The sequence below is a fragment of the Sturnus vulgaris genome, chromosome 1 (assembly GCF_052056855.1).
Source record: "Sturnus vulgaris isolate bStuVul1 chromosome 1, bStuVul1.hap1, whole genome shotgun sequence".
In the NCBI taxonomy this organism is placed as follows: domain Eukaryota; kingdom Metazoa; phylum Chordata; class Aves; order Passeriformes; family Sturnidae; genus Sturnus; species Sturnus vulgaris.
In genome coordinates, this window is record NC_142243.1 from 112,185,930 (window position 1) to 112,208,295 (window position 22,366).

General features: G+C 36.5%; 1 long non-coding RNA gene across 7 annotated transcripts in view; it reads left to right on the top strand.

Moving 5' to 3' along the window:
- The first annotated feature begins 1,746 nt into the window (after positions 1 to 1,746).
- The window catches only part of LOC148225412 (uncharacterized), a 91,367-nt gene continuing 70,747 nt past the window's right edge, over positions 1,747 to 22,366 (top strand). For 5 of the 7 annotated variants that reach the window (XR_015807201.1, XR_015807203.1, XR_015807202.1 and 2 more), the window contains exon 1: positions 1,747 to 2,278. This is a non-coding gene — a long non-coding RNA (uncharacterized LOC148225412). Of the gene's footprint in view, positions 2,279 to 10,349; positions 10,804 to 12,058; positions 12,491 to 22,366 lie in introns of those variants that run through there. The other 2 variants (XR_015807213.1, XR_015807208.1) reach the window with 2 other exon arrangements.

Sequence of the window (22,366 nt, forward strand, 5' to 3'; positions counted from 1 at the left end):
CTGTCTAATAATTTATACTGGCCTGACATTAGTTTGTTTTCTGGATGAATGTGTTGGTCTAATTCCAGAGGCATCTGCCTGCAAAAATACACAGAAAAGACTACACTCTAATAAACTTAGCCACTGCTTAGCAAATACTTGAGGGGGGAATCATTAGGTCACATTCTGGTTCAACATTGTGAATCTACTGGACTTAAAAGACTAGTTTTCCTGCTAAGGCTCAAAGCTCAGGAATAAACTGTGAGAACTAATGACAGCTAAGCACTAAAGAGCGCCAACGACAATTCTTTCTTCAGATAAAGCTATCAGGTTTTTGAAGTGCCCAATTCCTGCTTTGAATATGTGAAGAATTTAGTTTAGGGAACCTGAAACTAGCAGACAAGAAAGCTTTTTTTTTTCCTATTTATTTACTTTTTTTTTTTCCTTTTTTTTTTTTTTTTTTTTTTTTTAAAAGTAAAACCAAAAATATTATGGGCACTGTTGATCTCTTAAAGCTCCAAGGCACTGACAAGGAAGTGACTTTGTTGCTAGCAATGTCATATACACGTTTTGTTTCAAGATGGTTTCCAAATGGAAGAAATGTGGGTTTCGGAACTTACTTCAACCTATAGATAACTACACCTCTTGATACTTGATATTTTGATGCAGAGAACTATAAAAGATGATAATTTTGAAGATTATAGAATAATAAAAATATAAATCAAAATGTACTATTTTTTTAAAATTAAGAGTTCAGGTTTGATGCAACTACTTTTCTTGGAATATTTCATACTTTTTAAAGCAAACTCGGATGGTCAAAAATTCAGTAAAATGGAAAAATAAAAATAAATGGAATCATAGAACAGGCCAATTTTTGAAGGATTGAGACTTTTTTTTATACCTAGCTTATCTACAGTGTGTAGTGATGGATCTTAGTCCTCAGCCTCAGTTACTTTTCACAGCCTCTCCCACTTACAGAGTTATAGTGTCCAGTACGGTTCCTTCATGGAGAGTTGGTCTTCCCAGCCTCACACACCTCAGATAAATTGGGGTGGCAGTAACAGAGACTGATCTGAAGCTATAGAAACCACATGGACACCTGGAAAGAAGTGCTGAAGCTGAGATTCTCTGGAGGGAAATTTATGGCCTCTAGAAGATCTCTTCCAATAAATTTTAAGTGACAAGGTACAAGGGCTATGTCTTTGGCCTTTTTCACAGATAGAACAGGTCCTCCTCCTGCCTGTGCTCAATAAAAATGTGGAGAAAAGTCTGATGGAAAAAATTCTCAGGAATCATCTGTAAAATGCTCTCTACTTTCTCTCCTTTCTTCCCCCCAGCACTGCACACAGTCTGAAATCAGAATTTACTGCCATTTTGCTGATGATTCAAGAGGCAGTGACCTTCTTTCCCAGAAAAATAATGAGTCATCAGCACAAAGCACAGTAAAACATGGTCTTTGAGTGGCCCTTTTTCCATGTCTGCCTATTTATCTAAGAACTGTGAAATACATCATGAGCATTAATGCCTGTAAATTAGCTGGAAGAAGGTGGGTTGATATTTCTAATCCAGAACAGAGTCCTGATGTATTCAGTGAGATCAACTCTATTTTAACTCTACTACCTTTTAGTGTGTTTATTTAGCTGATGAAACCCACTCGCCTAGCAACATTTAGTAATGTGCTCAAGGTCCTGTATGAACACAGTGAACAAATTCAATAATGAACACAGAGATTTTAACTCCCACACCTCTGTTTCAAATACATTTTCTTGAGATGCTCCACGGATGTTACTCAGACGACTCATAGGGAGCAGATGTTTTTGTTGGAAATGCCACCTTTCTGGCAGTAACATTTCGAAGTGATGGTTATTTGAATAGCACAAATGACCTCCTTCTACCTTTGTTGTATCTGCTTGAGAATTTTCTTTCTGAGTTTTAACCTGTAATTGTATTTTAAGGGCTTCTTCTGGCACCATTCATAGCAGCACAGCAGTGATTAATTCTGACTACCTTGATTTTCTTTTTCTCTTCTCTTTAACAAATTTTTCACAAGCTTTTATCAGTGCAGACGAGGCCAGTGAACATAACAAATATAAAATAGATCTGTGAGACTCACTCATTAGACACATTTTATTTAAATGTGGGTGCAACTTGCCACAGTGCCAAGCCAGGCAATGCATACAAGTGAAGAGCACAGCCAGCAGTGATGAGAGAGGGGAGCTGCTTTGCCTTGTCCTCACACTGCTGTGTGCCTCGGTGATTAACCTGCATTATTCACACAAGACCAGACACATGGAGGAAGGTAGGTATGATCCAAACATAAAACCTAAAGCTTTAACTTGAACTATGCATAGCTAGCCTTAAAACATAAAAGATTTATTTAGGCATGCAGCTAAGGATCACAATGTTTATAAGCTTGGAGGGTCAGCAGTTTTTCCTTGTAGAGTGATGTTTGCTACTTATTAAACTGATGTGTGCCTGTACATATATCTTTGCACATAGTTTTGCATGTATATTCTGTGGTGTGTGTGTGTCTGTGTAAGGAGAACATATGTACTTACACGCAAAATGTGTGTGCATACAATCCATGCAAATCCATCACATTTCTGCGAAGCTCTGTGGAATACTCATCTTTTCTCTCAACTAACCTGGAATCAAAAAAAGTCAAGTCCAGTATGATACCCTTTTTCCCCCAGATGAAATAATGCAATGTGAAGAATGCAACAGGTTGACTAAAAACCTTTACACATCTGGTTTATGTCATCCAACATCCAATAGTGTGTATCACATGACTCTCCCTTTAACTGTGTTCATCTCCTTGCTTTTGTGTTATTCCTCTATGTGCAAATTGTTTGATTGGCTAGAAATGTGATGTGGATAATTATCTTGCTAGTGCTGATGAAATCTATTTCCTAAAAAAATAAGAGGCTAAAAGATCTTTTATAGATATTGGAAGAAGGAATGTGTCCTTTATTAGGTATTTTGCCCCTTCTGCAGCCCTCTAAGATGTCTGTAATTTACTTTCCTATTTTGTTTTTGAAAGTTCATAGATCTAGACTTTGTTTGCATCAAAAAAATTGCAATAGTCTTAGGGAAAGATATAGCAGGCCTTTATTCCTAGATAAAGTAAACTTAAAATTTGATTAATTACATCTCTTTTTACGTTAGATCTGCTTAAAAATTCTATTCAAACTATAATGTCATCATTAAGGCTCTTTCAGCATGGCAGAACTGACAATAGTTAGTTCCAGCATGTAATTAGGACATATAAAAACCTCCACTATAAACAGAATTTTAATACCTACGACATCATCAGAGGAGAGATTTTATTTTATGGATTGCTTTTATCCTATTTTGAGCATCTAGCATGAGCTGGTGTTTTTTGTTAATGTGCAATGAAACAATGACAAGATCAAGTCAACTAGCATCTAAATTGTCTCATGTCAGGAGGAGTTGTGGGCTTTTTCCACCAGCAGCCTCACATGGTTCTTCAGTGCTAAGGCAATGCTGCAGCAGTTCTGACACAATATGTGAGATTTAATAGTTTCGACAATGTTCCACTCTTTCTCAGCCAGTGTCAGTAATTTATTTTTCTTTACTGATTTATTTCTTTTTGCTAGATGTGAAGATAATAATAGAGCTAACTTTTATTTTGAATAGATAGGTATTAGAAGGGTATTCTTTATCTTTCTGCCTGTATGGATTTAGCTAACATTAATTTTCATTTACAACCCTGATTGCAAAAGGCACACACAGAAATCCTTATATTGCTGGGTTCTTACTGGAGCACAGAGGTGTCAAATACTATCAGGTACTAAATTAGCAAGGACATTTTCACTGAAATTGATTTCTTGAGTCTTTGGAATCCTTGAAATCACTCAAAGTCCTTGTTGCTTTTCAGGTACCCTATTAATCTTTATAGTGTTGTATTGGCATTGTTGGCTAAAGCTTTCCTGCTCTGCTCCCTGGACAGAAGGGAAAAAAAACACAAAAGGACAGGGATCTACTTTTAATTCATAAGAATACACATCAGATCTCTAAACAGGAGAGAAAAATCTTATTAAAAGCAGTCATAATCACAAGGAATAAATGAAACATAGGGTGCTGTCTGTGTTGATCCCTCTGCTGACTTACCTTTGTTTGTCTCTCAGTGTGGCTTAAAATCTCATAAAGAAGTGGTTCAGAGCTAGATGGCTAGATGAGTGATTCTTATCCAAACTCAACATCCACCAAAAATTAATAGTAGAAGTGAGAAATAAAAAAGAAGAAGAAAAGGAAAGAAAAAAAAATCTTGTAACAAGGAGTAGGGAGTGTAGTAGAAGGAGGGAAGGAGGTGGACTGCAATTGTAAAACACCATTTGCAGGGAAACAAAGAGCAATCAATGTAATAGCAGTATAAAGCAGTCAAAAAAGGACAAAGGCTGCAGTCTGACATCTTTTATTCCTGAGCCCAGGTGGAGCTATAATTGGCAGTCCCAGCTTGAAGATGAATACAGTGTAAAAGAGTCCTCCCCTTGGAAGAGCAGACAAAGAAGTGTCAGGTTTTCAGAACAGTCAAAGAATCTCTCTAGTTTATTTAAGGGGGGAGGAGAGGACCAGGAAAAAAAAAAAAAAAAAAAAAAAAAAAAAAAAAAAAAAAAAAAAAAAAGTGGTCATAAAATCTTGGCAGGTTTTGAAACTTGTGGCTCGAATCTGTGAATTCCATGGCTGCTTTAGTTTCCTGCTTACAGCCGTTATAGAGCAGCAAGAACAGTCACCTAAAGAGTTCCTGACATCCTTGCAAAATGTTGCTGGCCATATCTGCTAATTTGGGTGCCAAATGCTGATCTCCCTGCTCACAGTTAACAGGGATGACAGAAAATCTGGGCACAACCAGTCGTGATCACTGACATTTAGATTTAACTAAGGCAGAATGGCTGCTTTCTTCTTCCACAAGACAGAAAAAGCATTTTGCCACTGAATGTCCTCAGCCCATGCTCAGAATTCCAGCTATAAGGTCCCTTCCACAAAAAGGAGCACACAGACTGTGTTGAAACATAAAAAAAAAATCAGTGTAAGCAGAGAGGCAAAAATGATTTATGTCTTTTTCAATGTAATTTAATATCAATACCTTGTGTCTCTGTTTTCCTGGCTCAGCTCTGTAAAATTAATATCTTTTTTTTAAGTCCGTGAAAAATCTCTGAGGTGCAGATCCTAAAGTACATAGATTTGGTGATAAGAGTGCTTTACTCCTTTTCTGAAAAACAGCAACAGAAAATATCTGAAAATGTATAAAAGACAACATCTAGGGAAGAAGTGTAGCACTTACAGCCTCTCCTAATATATTAGCTTCTTAGGAAATAACTGCATTAAAATTAATCAGAAAGCTACACTTCAAATTAACCAGCAAAAAATGCCCATTTTCTTTTCAGATACTATGTTTAAGGGTGCTTAACTATAATTTAGTCAGTGGGGGATGGGGATAAAAAAGACATATAAGATAAATGCATTGGTCTACTCTTTTCTTCTGGCAAATAATAGATCAGGACTGAGAACTTAGTTTTCTGAGGTTGTTTGTTTGTAGTCATTGACCCTCTGTTTCAGTTTTTAATTTGGACTCTGGATGGAATATTTTTAACCTCTAGAAAATTCTGCCATTAGTTGTTGACCTTCCAAATTTATGATCTTAGAACACCTACTCAAAGTGTTCCTTTGCATTTCTGTGTGTCTATGTCTGTGTGTCTATCTCTGTGTGTATATACCCACATGTACAGATACACAATACATCTTAAAACTTACTTTAGTGACCTAATCAGGTCTGTTCCAGGATTCTACTACGAGTAGTGGCCATGAGCAAATGCTTAGAGTAGGAGCAGTATGAATGTGATCTTTGTGACTAATATTTCCCTAACACAAATTATTTTCAACCAAGAGAATTTACTGATCTGGATTTTGTGTCTGCAACTCTCAGAAGGCAGTGTCACAGTGTTCAGGCTGGCTAATGGAAATAGCTCCTGACAAGTGCTGTCCCACAAACCACATCCAGGCATCATCTGGCGTGTGCCAAAACAATGTTGAGTGTGATAATAATAAAAGTACAGTACTGTACTTTACTACTGACTTTGCCCTGACCTTATTTTATGTAGTAGGATAAGTGTAGGCTAAATCATTCCTCACTTACTCTCCATATATGTGGGCTCTTCCCAGAGACCAGTCCACAAAAGAAACAACATCTGGAAACAGATGTCATCTCTGCCTAAGTGCAGCAGTAGATGGAGTGTCTGCAAGCCTTCATTCTGCTTCCATTTCTGTTTTGGATCTGCTCATGGACATTTCTCCATGTGTAAAAAATAGGAGATAGATATCAGTAACTAACCAAGTACATAAGTAAGTGTTGATCTTCCACTTGCTATAGCTAGAATGGGGAGAGAAAGGCAACAGTTGCAGCATATGAAGATGTTGGTAAGCAGCCCAAGCATTGCATGTACAGAGACCACAGGTCTTGTTTTCACCTCAGATGTGCACAGCCTGATTTGAAGGGTCAGCTCAATGAATTCAGTGAGACAAATCTGTTTGAAATTCCAGAGCATTTTGCAGTAGGGTAGTTGAATTTTACACTGACTCACTTTGCTACTGGGCCTTCTGTGATTGCTACACCTGAATGTCAGACTGCACTTGTTTGCTTAATGTCATCCATCAATTATAAAATGGCATCTCTCCCTGGAATCAGTGTAACTAGGTTGGTGAAATGTGCACCATAAACAACAATTATGATGAAAATTTAGGAGAGTTTTCTAGTGAGTACACATATGGACAGTGATTCAAGACTGTGACTTTGTCACTCATTTTAACATCTAAAAGCTGTCTAAACTACCTTTTTGCAGCCCATTTATCCAGCTTTTTCTCCAGTGACTTTCCTATCCTTACAAGTATAAGACAGAATAATGATATTGAAGTATATCAATATGTATTAGCTCTACACATGCAAAGAACTGAGGTGTGCAGTAAAAACACCTACGTGCACTCATAATTACATGCATTCTGAAATACATGCAAAGCTTTGTGATTGCCATTAGTCTTCCTCACTAATTTTTAACTTTTTGTGTAATGCATATACATATGGTTTCTAAGCATATTATTAAATTAAAATTATTATGATATTTTTATTCAAGGAATTTATGTGCATCTGAGCATAAAGTAGCAAGTTTCATACTGAAAGAGCTTAAAAAACAAACTGCTAGAGTGGGATGCCAAATACAGGACAAATATAAAACCTAGGTAGGAAGTCAGGACATCTGTTGCCTGATAAATGTTATGCATTTTATTTTTCACTTATCCAGCCCTGTGCTATTTATCACTTGTGTTTACCTGCTGTACTTTCCACACAGACTGTGAGTGCCTGAGGCAGGGACTGTTTTCTTTGTTATATGTCTGTACACTACATAGTACAATCGATCCTTGATTACGTGCCTAGGCAGTGGCATGGTGTATATAAATAATAATAACTTTCCAGTCCATGGCCTTTTGTGACTGAATTAAAGACAGAGTGGGATGGTGAAATAGCTGTATTGTAAATTGAAGTCAATAAGGACAGCAGGCAGGCCTTGTTGTCCCTGAATACATCATAAAAATAACATGCATGAACAATGAAACTCTATTTTGGTTCAAAAGACCCATTAACTAGTTATGACCTATATTCACTTTATTTCTTAGTGTAGTTTGGATGACCTTTCATACTTGTCAGCCAGGACCCAGCTGGATTTTTCTGCCACTGCCTTAGAGAATGACAGGTCTGAATGGTCTTCATAATCTATTAATCCTAATCCAATCTACCAGTATAAAAAAGGTTGTTAATTAATACAAGCAGTACAAACACTTAATGAAGTGGACATTTTTCCTCTTGGAAAATATTTGGAATAACATATTAATGGAAAGATATATTCATCAGGGAACAATATACTTGTGAGGCAATTGTGGTCTTGTCCTACTATTAGTCATTTTAAAAAAAATTAAAATTCCCCCAAGTTTATGTTAAAAGAATATGGATCTAAGTAGCAGGGAGATTGAAAGGAATGACAGTGGGCAGAAGGCTATGAGTATGGCTGGGTCCTGCAGTCTTCCTTGATGGCTTGCTAGTTCACCATCAACTAGCTGAAAGGAGGAAGAGTTAAAGCTGTCTGAAAAATCAGAGTTTGTCATCATCAACTTTCTGCAGACACTGTTGGCAAGGGTGCAATAGCTGACTGGACTGCCATAGGGAAGCATGTAGCCTCCTGGGTGCACAGTGTTCAGCAGAACTGGGAGATTTAAAGAATGGCTTCGGTCCTTGAACAACTCCTGAAAGTGGATTTTAAGGCCTAATGAGGTCCCTGTGGTCTCTGTGATGAAGCTGGCTGTCCATGATAGTCCCCTCTAGACCAAACTTCTTCCTGGGAGACAAAGTTATGGAGGTGCATTTTACTCATCTATTTTGTAGGTCACAGTGGTACCAGTAACTAAGATCATATTCCCATCTAAAAGACGTTGCTGAAATAGTTCTGTTGAGCATAAAATTAAGAAGGAAAAACACTACAAGGCAGGAAAACCTCTTAGGAATAAAGAGCAATCAAGAATATCATTATAAATTAAAATAAATTATGCTGCAAACATTATTTCTCAAATTACTCTCTGCCAAGGTCTTTAAAAAATGTGTCTAGTAAACCAGCTTTATTTCTGTCTTACCTTGATCTTAACTCATCCAGTCTGTTTTTATGCAAGTCTCCATTTCAGGAAAACATTAAGACAAAGACCTTCTGGAAGAGGAATTCAGAGCTGCCCTCATGACAGTGGTGATATCATCACCTTTATCACAGCTTGTCTAAGCTTATCCATTGTTCTTGATGGTGTGTTGGGAATGTGGGGCTCCAAAGAGCCTTATGACCATTGTGGGAATAAAAAATTTCCTGATGTTATTCCTGGGAATAACAGCTGGCCAGCCCCTGAGTAATCCTCTCCAAGCCTGGTAGTGTAAAACTTGACTGGTTTGAAATTCACGTTCACTGAGAGGCTTATTAATGTTTTCTGCCAGAGCAAATATTTACTTGGTAGAGATTTGATGTGATGTTGAAAAATTTAGGTCATCTCATTTTTTAAATCTGGGAAGTTCTCATTAGAAACCAAAATTGTGAAAAAAACCCAAGTTTGAGAAAGTTGTCTAGTGTATATCTCAGTATTTTCCAATAGTACAAATGCTGCTAGCAAAGAATGAGTAATTTTCCTTGTTTTTACGTTTTAAAATTTGTCTAAAATTTTAGGGAAGAAATTTAGGAAGTCTCCCATAGCCATCTGGATCCCCTTAAATAATATGTATGACTTGCCTGCATCTTTGAATTTGCTCAGCAGAGACTTAGCAGTATATGTGGTATATCACATGTAGCTGTCAGGGTAGAGAAACTAAAAGCAACATAGCAGAGGAAGTAGAAAGGTTTGCAGAAAAGGCTCTCCAGAATATTTTTTTTCTCTATTACTTAGTTGCTTCTGTGGTTTGAAATTTTGCACACCTCACAAAGTAGTTTATGAGTTCATAAAGTTCATAAAGGCAGTTAGTGCCCAGAAATACTGTTTTTCTTGCAGTATAAGCTTACTTGCCACTTGGAAAGACGTTTGAGCTAATACAAAATCTTCCCAGGTAAAGAGAATGTTATGCTGTTTAAGCACAGTAAATTCAATCGATGTGTGTGTGTATGTATGATTGTAAGTATACATGTGTTTGTGTGTAGGTATTATACGTTTAAATTGGATTTTCCTCTCGCCTTCTCTGAGCTTCTTTATTCACAGTATCTCAGTCTTGGCTCAGTTACTGATCCATTTTTACATCTTAGGTAACATTTTGAAACGTGCCATTGTATGTAAGGAAGTAAATGGCATTCAGATTCTGCAGGCAATTTAGGTGCTTTAGAAAACGGGGTCAAAGTTTCCTTGTCATTTGGATGCATAAAAATTTTTACTTTTTGTGGTTATAACAATTTATTATTAGTATCACAGTAACATAGAGGAGGCCAGTCATGCGAACAGAACTTCATTGTGCTTGGTTTTGAATAAACATATTCTAAATAGACAGCCTCTGACTCAGAGGATTTAGGAATTACTTTTTTTCCCTCTATCTGCCCCTCTCTTCTTTTTTTATTAGTTGTTTTTAAGCAGAATGCGAGCAATGTTAAAATTTAAATGTGCAATGTTTGAGTAGTTTGGAAGGGAACAAAACTGAATCCACTCATCCATGGTTTTTAGTAAGAAGAAAAAACAGTTGCAAAAATGCTAAAAAGTCTGATGCTAAAAATTCCACTTGATTGTGTAAACTAGTTTATTAGACATTCATATATTGTACATTAACACAGATGTCTATTTATTTACAGGAGCAGAGCTGTGTTCATTTGTATCAGATCCACTTGACCTCTAGAAGTACTTAAAAAATTCTAACTGGATAACTGTGTTCAATGTTCTTTGCTTGTGTAGATATGTACATCTGCCAGCAAGGTAAAAGAAATTTACCCTGTTATTCTCTTTACATGGCCTGTCTAAAAGCCAACACAATTCTAGTACATTGCCACAAAATGTTTCTCATGAACTGCAAAAAAAATGAGAGGTATTTTCTTCCCTGATCTGCAGTTTGATTCACGATGTGCCACAGATGTCAGAAAGTCTGAGGTAACTCCTTAGGAAATGGATGTACATCTGTGGTCAGATACTCCTCCAAACTGACTAGGACAAGTGTGCTGTGGTGTGCCCAGGTTCTCAGCATCTGCCATCCAGAGCACCAGAACCCCTCCTCTCCATATTCCTGGAATTCTTCATCACAGAAACCACTGTGTAAGGAGGCTGGTATTTTCCCTGATTGTCTCAACAAGTGAAGCTGGAACATGGCTGGGATATTTATCTGAACACGAAAACTCCAGAATTTTCCCTGGAGCTGAAAATACTAGAATTTGTTCCTCCATATCCTTAAAACAATAGAATACTGCGATGGTTGTGTAGAACCTAATTTCGTTGTATTAAACATATGGGATGTCAATTTATTATTTAGTTTTAAAGTCTGTGGGTAAATAACAAACTATTTTTATTTGTTGTTGCATACGCCAATTTTCCAAATTGATTAAAATATTTGTACAGAAATTACCAACAGTGACTGAAGTAAGTGCTTGGGAAAGGAGGAGATTAATATATCTAAACTAAAGTTTAGTGTTTTGTTTTTTTGCGGTGGAGGGAGCAAGTGGGATTTTTTTGTTGTTCTTTAACCTGGAGCTGACTGTGAACTAACTGGATGCAGCAGATAGCTCAGGTCTAACCTAAAAAGTAGTGAAATATAAGGTTTCAAAAGCATTTTGTTAGACCTGTAAATACAAACAAAAATATGGAAATATATTCATAAACTGAGCTCATTTGCATCTTAATTTTAAAATTGTCTTCCTTCTTTCATCTCCCATATATTTTTCTCTCCCTAAATATTGATTATTGACAAAATCTCTATACTTGCATTATATTTAGATTTTTTTAGCTGCTAATTGCTGAAACTTAACCATTTACTAAGTAATTTTCAAATGGCCCCAATCACTTCAAGCTCTGGGGGTCTTTTGTTTTATGACTGAGACATAAATGCTGCACAGAATTACCCATGCACAGAGAAACATGCTAACCAATAGAAAACATTGATAGAAAAACTATCAATGATTAGTAAAAGCGTCCTGAAAATCAATGCACAGTAGGGATTTGAAATGTTAGTGATTTCACCAGTGTTTCAAGATTTATCTACCAGTCTCAGCTACACTTTAGCACCAAAGTAATTTCATTTGGCAGGAATCAGTGAAGTGTTCTACATTTTTAAAATTACAAGAGCCTTTTAGCTGAAAAAGCCCTGTATCTGCAATCAAACGTTGCACAGACTTGGCCATATTGCACACGCTCAAACACAAAGGGAACAATTACTGCCTATAATCTCTCCCTGCTCCTTATAGAAGATATAGGTGGAGCATTAGGGAACCATCTACAGCTCCTTAATCTGTAGCCCTGGTTTTGGCAATACTTACAGTGATTACTGTGCTCACTAAATTTTGTCTCCTCATTTCAGTGCAATGATGGAGCTCTGGTTTCTAGTGCTGAATTATCCTGCACCAAGATCCCCTTCCTGCAGCACAGGCAGGCTACAAAGCACTGGGAAAAAGCAGCTGGTACCAGCCCAACTGAGTTACTCGTTCATGAGTGCTAATGCACCGGAATATTCCAAAATCCTACTTATGTCATTTACCTCACCAAACCGATGCTTTAAACCAGGATGTTTTAAAAAAGACATTTCATATGTGAAAGTCTCACATTTACTTTTGTGCCCTACTCTGACATTTTAAATGGAATTTGTGAATCTGCTTCCTTTACTTCTTTTCTTTGGTATGCTGTTCATTCAGACTAGAAGTTGATAACTCCTACAAAAACCAAACAGAGCTTTTTGTTTTGGGAGATAGAGAGATGTTTGGTTTGCAAATAAAATAAGAAAAATAAATTGAAATTTTCCTGGGTACTTGAAAGCATTCTTTTGTCAGAAAATCCATTTCTCCTCTCAATCTATTTCTCTTTGAAGAAGAATTCTTTGCCAGACCTTTGCAGACAGTTTCTGACCTTTTTTTTGCCTCATTTTAATATATGTGTGTACATGTATATTCAATGCTTAAAGATAGCATACTGGTACTTCTTTTCTCATCTTTGTGCTAGATGAATAGATGAACAGATCACATGCTAAGGATTTTCTTCTCCCCACCATGACCACTGTGAATATGTATACACACACACAGAATTCCATCTAAGTCCCTTGTTTCTGAAAATATTTAAACAAGAAATAAAACCATAAAACCAATAAAAAACTTAAAAGACACAAAAATACTTATAGGTTGGAAAGTTGACATAAGCTGGGAAATCTTTCATCTCCTGTTAACTCATATGTGTTTTATTGGTCAGACACATTTAGTTAGCTAATATTTTCAAATACAGATATGCAAGTTGTGTTCTGCCTTGTTTTTCCTACGATTTTTATATTCTTGCCACAAGCATCTGTTAATAGAACCAGTCATAAGTATGAATGAATAATAAAAGGCTGATAAGCTTTTAAGGAACAGGTCTATTTTTGCAAAGAAAGCGAATGCTGCATCTTGGTTTTTGCTTAGTTAATCCTATTGCTTCCTAAAATAATTCTTCATGACTGGCCAGAATTAAATCTAATAGGAACAGCAAATGCCAGTTCAGTCTCACTTAATCTGATCCTAATCTGATGGTAGACATAGTGACTTGCTTCAACATGACCTTCATGTGTTTCGTTGCTCTTAATTGGCTAATTGTTTTACTTGATCGAACAATATTATAAAAAGTCTAGAACAGAAAAGTTAACCTTATTGGTTTTAAGATTTATTATTACAGAATTGAAGTTTCCACAGAAAAGCAAGTAAGGAAGATCTGAACTATGTTAGTTACGTTTTTGCAAAACTGTAGAGAAAAGAGCTGGAGGGGCATCAATGATCAAACTGGCACTGATACTTGCTGAGAGATAAGGCAGTTCAACTTCTTTTTTTGAAGGCACCATTTTAGTTCCTTTTTTTTTATGACAGTGGAAGGGAAGAGAGAGAGATTTAACACTTTCAGTGGGGAAAGATCCATGTAACGTAATGAAAAGCTACAAAATTTTTGACTTTCATTTTCATGTTGCATTAATACAGCTTTCAAATCTGAATGAGTCAATTGGCTTAACATGGGGTTAATTAGCATTATTTGGAATTGACCACACATATTAGAAAAACAAAAACAAAGCAAGGAACTCCAATATGTTAAAAAATTTAGTAGAAGAGATGGAAAAAGAAGATAGACCTATCTGGAATCTAGAAGATAAGCTTCACTTTCTAAATCTTAAATGATCATATATTATATATTTTTAAAATTTATTAGATTTTCACATACTGATATTCTAGTGACATTACAAGTAATTTTTTAATCTGAAATTTTTATCTGATTTTTTCCATGATTTTCTATTCATAGATTTGTTCATTTTAACATTATTTCTCTTTCAATATTGATCTTGTTATTCTTAACAGCAGTTGCTGTTACCCTTCATTTTTTACCCCCTCAATATTTCTTAATGTTTAAGAGGAAAAATAGTATAGCAAATGATAAAAAAAAAAGATTTTTAATTTTGGATCGAACAATTTCCACTTCCTTCCCTTTTACATTTATCTTTGGAATTTAGCAGCTAAAGTGATAAAAACTGTTAAAGAGCATTTGAACATGTGAAGACTGATTTATTGTAAGGACTCTTCATAAACAAGGAAAGCAATAAGTATTTTTGAGTGGCTTTAGAGACATTCATGCAGCTTCTGTGATCTATGGGTAAAATAGATAAAATCAGACCAGTATTTTTTTTTTTTACTAATTTCAGGGTTTGGTCTCAGCAAAAATGTTGTTAATACTGATGCCAATCTTGATTTGTTATCAAAAACCCATTTGATTTTCTTTCACAAGGCTTATTGCAGTTAAGTGATCACACTAGATCTAATTAGTCATCACTTTTTGCTTCTAAAATTTACATGCACAATAGCTTATTTCCAGAAATGTGAAAGACTCTTTAATCAAGAAAATAGTCCCAACAAAAACAATCAAGCAGCAAAACAACAACAACAACAATAAAAACACAACTCAGAAGATTTAGTCATTGGCTGATGGGGTATCTGAAGGAAGACTGTATGGAATTAGGTCCTCAATGAAACCAGAGTCTGCATTGCTTTCCTAAAGAAGTTTCAGGGCAAAACTGTGCAAGAGAAATCATAGCAAGCAAATTAGATACTGCTATGTAATCCTTGGCGTCAAACCTGTCACCTAACTAATCAACATTTTCCTCTAGGGTCATTCCATTCTCTGTCAATATCCCAGTTTGCCTTGCTCATTTGCCTTGCCCCATTTCCAACAGTTAAATGTTAACAGGGTGAGACATGGAAAATAAACCACTTGAGGAGGGAGAAGCAGTGTACTTCTCTTTAAAACTGAGGAGATTATCACTTATTGCAGGAGCTACTTGATGACGTGGTGCACAATAATCTCTGTGTCATGTTTGCTGTGCTTCACAGGTGTTCTGGGTACTTAATTTGTTTCTGGATCACTTGAATTAATAATGCTCAGAGTGTAACTGGGTAGCTCCCACAGCCATGCAAACCTGCCTGGACATGAGAGGCTGCAGTAACTTTTAGTTTCAGTGGATACTCTTGTTAGTTTTCTAGTTAAATTTGAAATCAACATTCTCAGTGGCTCTAATTTGTAAAATAAACCAGTCTCTTTTGTTTGTTTGTTTGTTTGTTTGTTTTTTGTTAAAGCAAATGATCATCCAGACTTAAAACCTGCAAACTGAGACAATAAAAAAAGTGAAAGTACAATCTCTCTAGTGTCACAATAAGTAGTTGAAAAATGGCTGGGACTTATGTGCCTAAACTTAGTTTTGGTTTGGTACTGTGGCAGTGTAGAAGGCAAATTTTACCAAATATAAAGGGTACTAAATGTCAGTCCATAAGTGTGACTTGACTATAGAATTTACTTGCATATAGTCTCCATGTCAAAAACATTCAGCTTTAACATTTAGCCTACAAGTCAGAACTCTCCATGTCAGCAGGGGGATTTGGGTATGTGATCCTCACCTTCCAAAGCCTCCAAAATTTGTTCCTGTGGGCCAGAAGGTAAGGACAATTTTGTGGGAAAAGACTGCTGTTATTTTTCTCTAAAATGTGGGGGTTCTATATTCTATCAGGGGTCTTCCATACAGCTCTCAGCTGGCAATGCTTATCCTGACTAAGAGGCTGTGTCAGGGCTGGATGGCACACTGGAGGAACAGCTGGGGGACCAGAGGTGTAAAACTACCCTCACTGTCCTCAACAGGGTGAGCAGGGAGCCACCAGGCAGCACTGCAAAAATAAAAAGTATGGGGAGTTGTTTGGAGAGATGAAAGTAATGTTAGATTTTCTTTTTCTAATTCAGATTTACTGGTGAATTTGGCTCTAGGCTGACTAATAAATGGTTGTCTATGCACTGGTTTTCAGCCACAAATACCCTAACCAAGAGTTCAATTACTCTGGATCCCATAAAGAATTTTTTAAAAGGAAAGTACTTTTCCTTTTTCTACAGGATTGATCTGACTAATATAATGCAACAAAAGAATAAATAGTGTTTCAGGTGAATTAAAGCTGTTGTTTTGCTTAAGTTTGTTCCTTCTTCATTTTTCTTGCTACGGACATATTTCTCCCACTGAAAATTCTTAACAATATATTTTACCTTAATCAAGTTTTTCTATAAATGTTTTGAAGCTCTATTTCACTTGCTTCTTTAAAATTAGAAAATTACCATAGAAACTGTTTCATGTTTTAAAAAAGACATCAGCATGGTAAGGAAAATGTAAAAATAATGCTCACCATTCAACAGAAGAAAACACATTTACGTTCCATCATTTACTTAACTAATTTTGCTTCTTATTAAAAAGAAAAGTTTTTGCTAGTAGTTCATCTTGGTAGCGTCATTTAGTTTACATTATAGCGAGTAAGAGCAGCTTCTGACAGTAAAGAATGGATCTCAAATGACAGCACCCTGAAGTGGGCTCTGCTCCAAGCCCTCCAGCTCAGGCAGGGCCAGCTAGACTCAATTGCCCAGTGCTGTCCAGATACACCTCTAGTTTCTCCAGTGCTGGAGGCTCTACCATGTCCTTGGGCAACATGCTTGAGTGCTTTGTCAAGCACTTACAGTAAAAGAAAACCCACAACATTCTCATGAGGTAAAGTGGTATTTTGAAAGAGCGACCTTGAAAGTAAAGACTAAACACTCAGCTGTGGACATCTTAGAATGTTCAGCATCTTCATTTCTTGTTCAGTTCAACAGAAGCTGATGGAGTTGATATATACTCGAAACCATAAAAATGCTTTTCTTTACATACCAGAACCAAATCCTTTGTGTTTTACACCCTTGTTTGTGGTCCACTTTAAGGGCCTAATATCAAAGGTACTCCACTCAGGGCATGTAGGTACCTTATTCTGATCATGCAAAATTGAAAACAAGGATGCAGATAATTTGAAAATATAGCTTTTCAAATCAGAGTAAGTGTTTAATATAGTAAAAGTTCATCAGCTCTGTGATCTTTTCTGCACTGGTGGCACAACAATTATTTTTTTCAGAAACAGCATGAGATGTCATAAACACAGGGTTATGACTTCCCTCAGCTGAAGAAAAAGCTGATTTGTGAGGGAGAAAGCTATTCAAACACCAGCATCTTTAATAATAGCAAGAGGAATAAAGAATGCTGCTATCTAATGAAATTGTTCTTATTTGAATGTGTTTACATTGTGGCGTTTTTTTGAATGCACTCAGTGTGAAAGGCTACTTCATAGGAAATGGAAAGAATGTATTTGGCTAATTTTAATTTATTTTAATTTTTAAGGAATTATTTTGTGTTTTTCTGTTTTCCCTATTCAAGGAAATTGAAGATAAAAAGGGAAGGTAATTGATTTTATATAGCCCACATTAGTCATCATGTCTTTGGAATAATGTGCTATTGACATCATTCACTAATCCTGAGTAAAATAATATATTTTGAATCTAAAAACTAAAGGCCAAATCCCCAGAATTTCTAGTCAGAACTGTGACTTATGGTTGTGAGTTATGGTTCCTTTGAACAAAGACTAAAGCAAGGTGAACTATTAATGATAAATACTTTATTTGATTTATTTTGTTCTGATTTTATATATGATTTTTTTTTCCACAGGAAGAGATTTTTGCCTATCGATTGGCAAGTTCAAGTTTGTGTGGAAAAAAACCCCAAAAACAACAAAACATTTTACATCAAGATGTTTTAGCCTTTTATTCCAAAACTGTTTCCTTCAGCTACTTAATATTTATATTTGTTAGCAAGAACACGAAGACACCAAAAATCATTAGGCAGAGTATGCTCTGTGGGCAGAAGAGTAGAAGGGAATTTTAGCTGCTCCATTGACGGAGAAGGTGGATGCTTTCATGCCTGCCTGCACACCTCAGGGATGGCATCAGGGTCGTGCTTACTCTGCTGCACTGTGGACTCTGCCATTGCTAAAGGAGGGGAGGGGACCCACACGGCTGAATAACTACAGTCTTCAAGGGAAATAAGCATTTCCACCTCATTATTTTCATCTATTTTTTTTTTCTATCTGTCTTTTCACTCAGTTGCCAGAAAATTGGCTGATTTCTTGGACACATTTTTTTGGCAAGATAGAATTTGAGGAGAGATTTACTCAAAGGTTTGAAGGAGAGAAGAGTTTAGCTGGTAGACAAAAGGCTAACACGGCTGAAGTAAAAGGAATGCTTACATTTATGTTGACAGAGAAGCAAAAGGGACTAGCATATGCATGGAGCTGAGAAGGTAGTGCATTTGCTTTTTGAAGAGAACACTGTTCATAAGCAAGGAAAACCTAGAGCTGAAAGCTGAATGTGCTGTACATGACAATATATTATAAGTAATAATACAAATTTATAATCTTTATTACAAATGAAAATATAAATAAACCATAAAACATTATTTGATATATATTTTTAATATAAACATATTTTTATATTTCTCATAAAATTCCAGAACAGTGCTTATTTATATTCAGTGGTCAAAATGGAAAGCTACAAGTCCCCCCACCTCATTGAAAACTATTCATCAATGTCCAAAAAAGTGTCAGTATCTGTGATTATAGTTTTGAGAAGTGCTGGGAAGGCATCATATATCAGCCCATTTTGATCAATGGTTATATTGCCTTCAGTTATAAACTACAGCAGTTCTTTTTCCAGCTGCAGGAAGGAACTTACCCAAAGCAGCCGCTATTATGAGATTTTCATCTGAATTTTTGCTGCTCCTATTTTAGCACACAGCCTTTGGATAACATTTGGATAATCAATCTTTTGGCTGCTTATCTAAACCACACCCCATGTGTTGAGATTTGCCCTTCAACATTGATGCAAATTTGTTTTATTAGGCACATCAGTTAGAGTACTTTTAATTATCATCATTATTCGGTAATAACCTCATGTCCGACAAGAGAAAGGATACCAATGGATATTGAACCTCTTATCCAAGAATAGGAAGGTTATTGAGCGAGATCTATTTTAGGAAGAGGAAGGGAGCAGATGAAAGGAGATATTCAAATCTCTTCCTCAGAGATTTATAACTTAGCAATAGATTAATAGCTATAAAGATAAACACAGGTGTGGATACCGAATTCTGATACTACTTTGCTGGTTTTGGATACCATTTAAATGTGCCTCTTTAGCAAAATTTTACAAAGAATAAAGGCTTTTTTAAAGTCACACCTCCAGGACCTCTGAATTTTCACTTGATGCACTTGATTAAAAAGAAAACATTTACTGAGAACAAGCTTTCTCCACGGGAGTACAATAAAAGGATCGACAAAATCAGTTTCACTCTAATTTGAGAATGCAGTGGTAATACCTTTCTGCTGATCCTGATGTGTCTCACCTTGTACCCTACTGTGTTAGGGATGGGGAAAGTATCTGTTTGAGCACATGTCTAATGGGCTTGAATGGTGTAGGACTGAAACCTGTTCTGGTAATGGAGCTTTATAAAGGGCTCTATGGTCTTTGAACCTGGCACTTTTCCAAAGCAGAGGGGCACTGTTGTGACTCACTTGTCATTTCTGTACGCTAAATAAAAATGAAATCAAACTCCAAAGTAGCTCCTTCTAAGATCACCTTTGAAAATCACAGAGGCCTACTAGCAGGGAACAGCAATGGGGGAAATTGGAGGCCAAAGGGTTTATACCAAATATAATGCAGAGCTCCCCTGGGAAGTAGAAGAGAGCAGCTGGACTACCACAGGGCATAACAGAACAGACAGTAGGAAGGAGAGTGTTCAAGTCATTAATGCTAGAGGCAACCAAATTAGTGTACATAGGTTTGTATGTGATGAATTTCCCTTCTGTTTGTGAATTGCTAGGAAATGGGTTGTCAGAGGCTGGTATTTCTTGCTGCACACAACACACAAATTTGTGCAGTTAAAAAGGAATGAAGTCCAGTCTAAGTATGTGCATTGAAAAGGATATAAACCTTTGCCATTTTTCTTCTGCTTCAGAGAGGTTTTGAATAGCAAAAAAAGGCAAATTGTTCCCACCATAGCACACTGTAACAATGCTTTTCACTTGCTAAGCAGTGAAGTTCCAGTCCTGCTACTACTGGATCCAGTGGAATGAACCATGCCCTGAAGCTGATCTTGCAGCATACAAGCCTTCACCCTCCCACCGTGCAAAACAAGAGAATCTCAGCACCTCATCTGAACCCATACTTCCCTCTCCCACGTTTACAGATGTCTCCCTGGACTTCAGGAATTTTTCTTTTTCGAAACTTTTTAATTGCAAAGCTGGACTAAAACAAATGCTTTACAGTGTTTTTAGATAGCAAAGCCAAACAAACATCAAGGTCAGAGTCAAGGAAGCAGAATGCTATCAACAGCCCTGTACACTTGGCAAGTCACAACTAAATAGTAAATCCTCCATTGTTTCAGATCATAGGGATTATGGATAGTCATGGATCATCACCAGAATAACCAAACCACTCAGAAAACAAGCTTTCCCCCATGCTGCTCTTTTTCTCTTTTTCATATAAACTGACAAGTTTGTGTGGACAGTTACTGCATTCAGGAAACCTATTGAAAATGACAACTTCAGGGAAAAAAACAGGTACATTTCAGTCCAGATGGGAAAAATATTCGTTTTAGTTTTGAAAAGCTAACAATTTAGAATAACTGAAGTGATGATTTAGAAAAAAATACCCACCACCATTTCTTTAATGTTAAATTTGAATAGTTGAAACTTGAATAGTTTCTAGTTAATGTTAAAAACTTGAATTACACATTTTATTTAGGTCAAAATAATAAAAAAAAGAATTTATTTTTGGCTTTTTTTCCCCTTCCCTAAACCAAGAAAAAGAAATATTCAGAAAACTCCAGTACTGCTGTAATACCAGGCTCTGTCTAGTGTTAAAAGAACTCACAGACTGAATATCCCCTCATGATAAAAGATGGAATTTTATACCTGCTAGCTTTAAGTTGACCCTTAGTACAGATGGAGCTTAATGTTATAATACCACGTCAATGTTCTTTCTTTTGTCCTATCTGCATTAATTGAGGAGCCCTTTCGAAGAAAGGAGTGTGGTGCCAATTACGACAAAAAAATGTGTGAAATTCTGATTCATACCTGTGATTCAAGGGACCATACTTATGTTCAGTTTCTTTGAGAGCAAAAATCAAGGGGAGATTGACGTTTTATTCCCCGTCTTTTCTAGATGGAAGTAAATTAGTACATTATCCACCTCTCAACTGACTCATAGAAATCTTATTTCAGATCATAATGTTGTGCTCTTTGTCACAGAGACAGGGTTATTTTTTACAGAGCTCTGTGAAAAAAAAATAAAATAATCATGAGCAAACCTTTAACTTCACTAGGCTTACCAGCTGCTGCATTTTGTTAGCGTTTTGCAGTACTGAACTTTCTAAACAGTCAGTAATTTGCATAAAAACTGGGGCTCTGGACATGATTCCCATTCCAGAAGTAATGCATGAAATAGTCCTGTACCACTGACTTGTGAGCCTACAAGCCATTTTCTAAGGCACTGCAGAAAACACCATTACAGAAAGAGACTGGAAGTAGAGAATGGAGCAGTAAATAATGTTAGAAGACTGGTAAAGGAAGAGAATATTAATTTTCCAGCCCACTTTTGTTCATTTGTTTTGGGGTTTTTTTTGAGTTATGTTATTAATCTTACTTTGTTTAAAAGCAAACGTTAGCTTTTCCCATTAATACTTGATTTTAGCGACCACAGATGCCTGGTGTTTAACTGCAGATTCAAATGCAGTGAAAGAATGAAGTCACCTTTGCTTTGTCCCACTCCAATTTGTTTCAAACGTAGCAGTTAGAAGCAGACAAATCATTGAAGAAATACACAAGCACAAAGGAAACTCAGGGCAAGAATTAAGGTCAATTATTATCTTCTTCTTTTACAGTCATTTTCACCTTTTCAAAATGAGTCCAAAGTGGTACTAAATCACTATCAAGGCCAAGCAGTACCCATTCATATCCACTTCACACTCACACAAGTCACTCCACGAGGATGAAGGTACTCGAGGATCAGGGCCCTAATCTCTTTATCCTAGTCAATTCATGACTTGCCTTGGACAAATTGCCAAGCTGCTGCCCACTCCTGCTGAGCCCGCAGAGGGCTAAGCCGTGCTGTGAATGGAACATATGGCCCTTCTGACAGCACTTAGGCTGTAATCAAGTCTCAGCATGACAGAAGGATATCTCTTAGATCCATTATATATAGACTTCAGCTCAACCTTTCCTGTTTG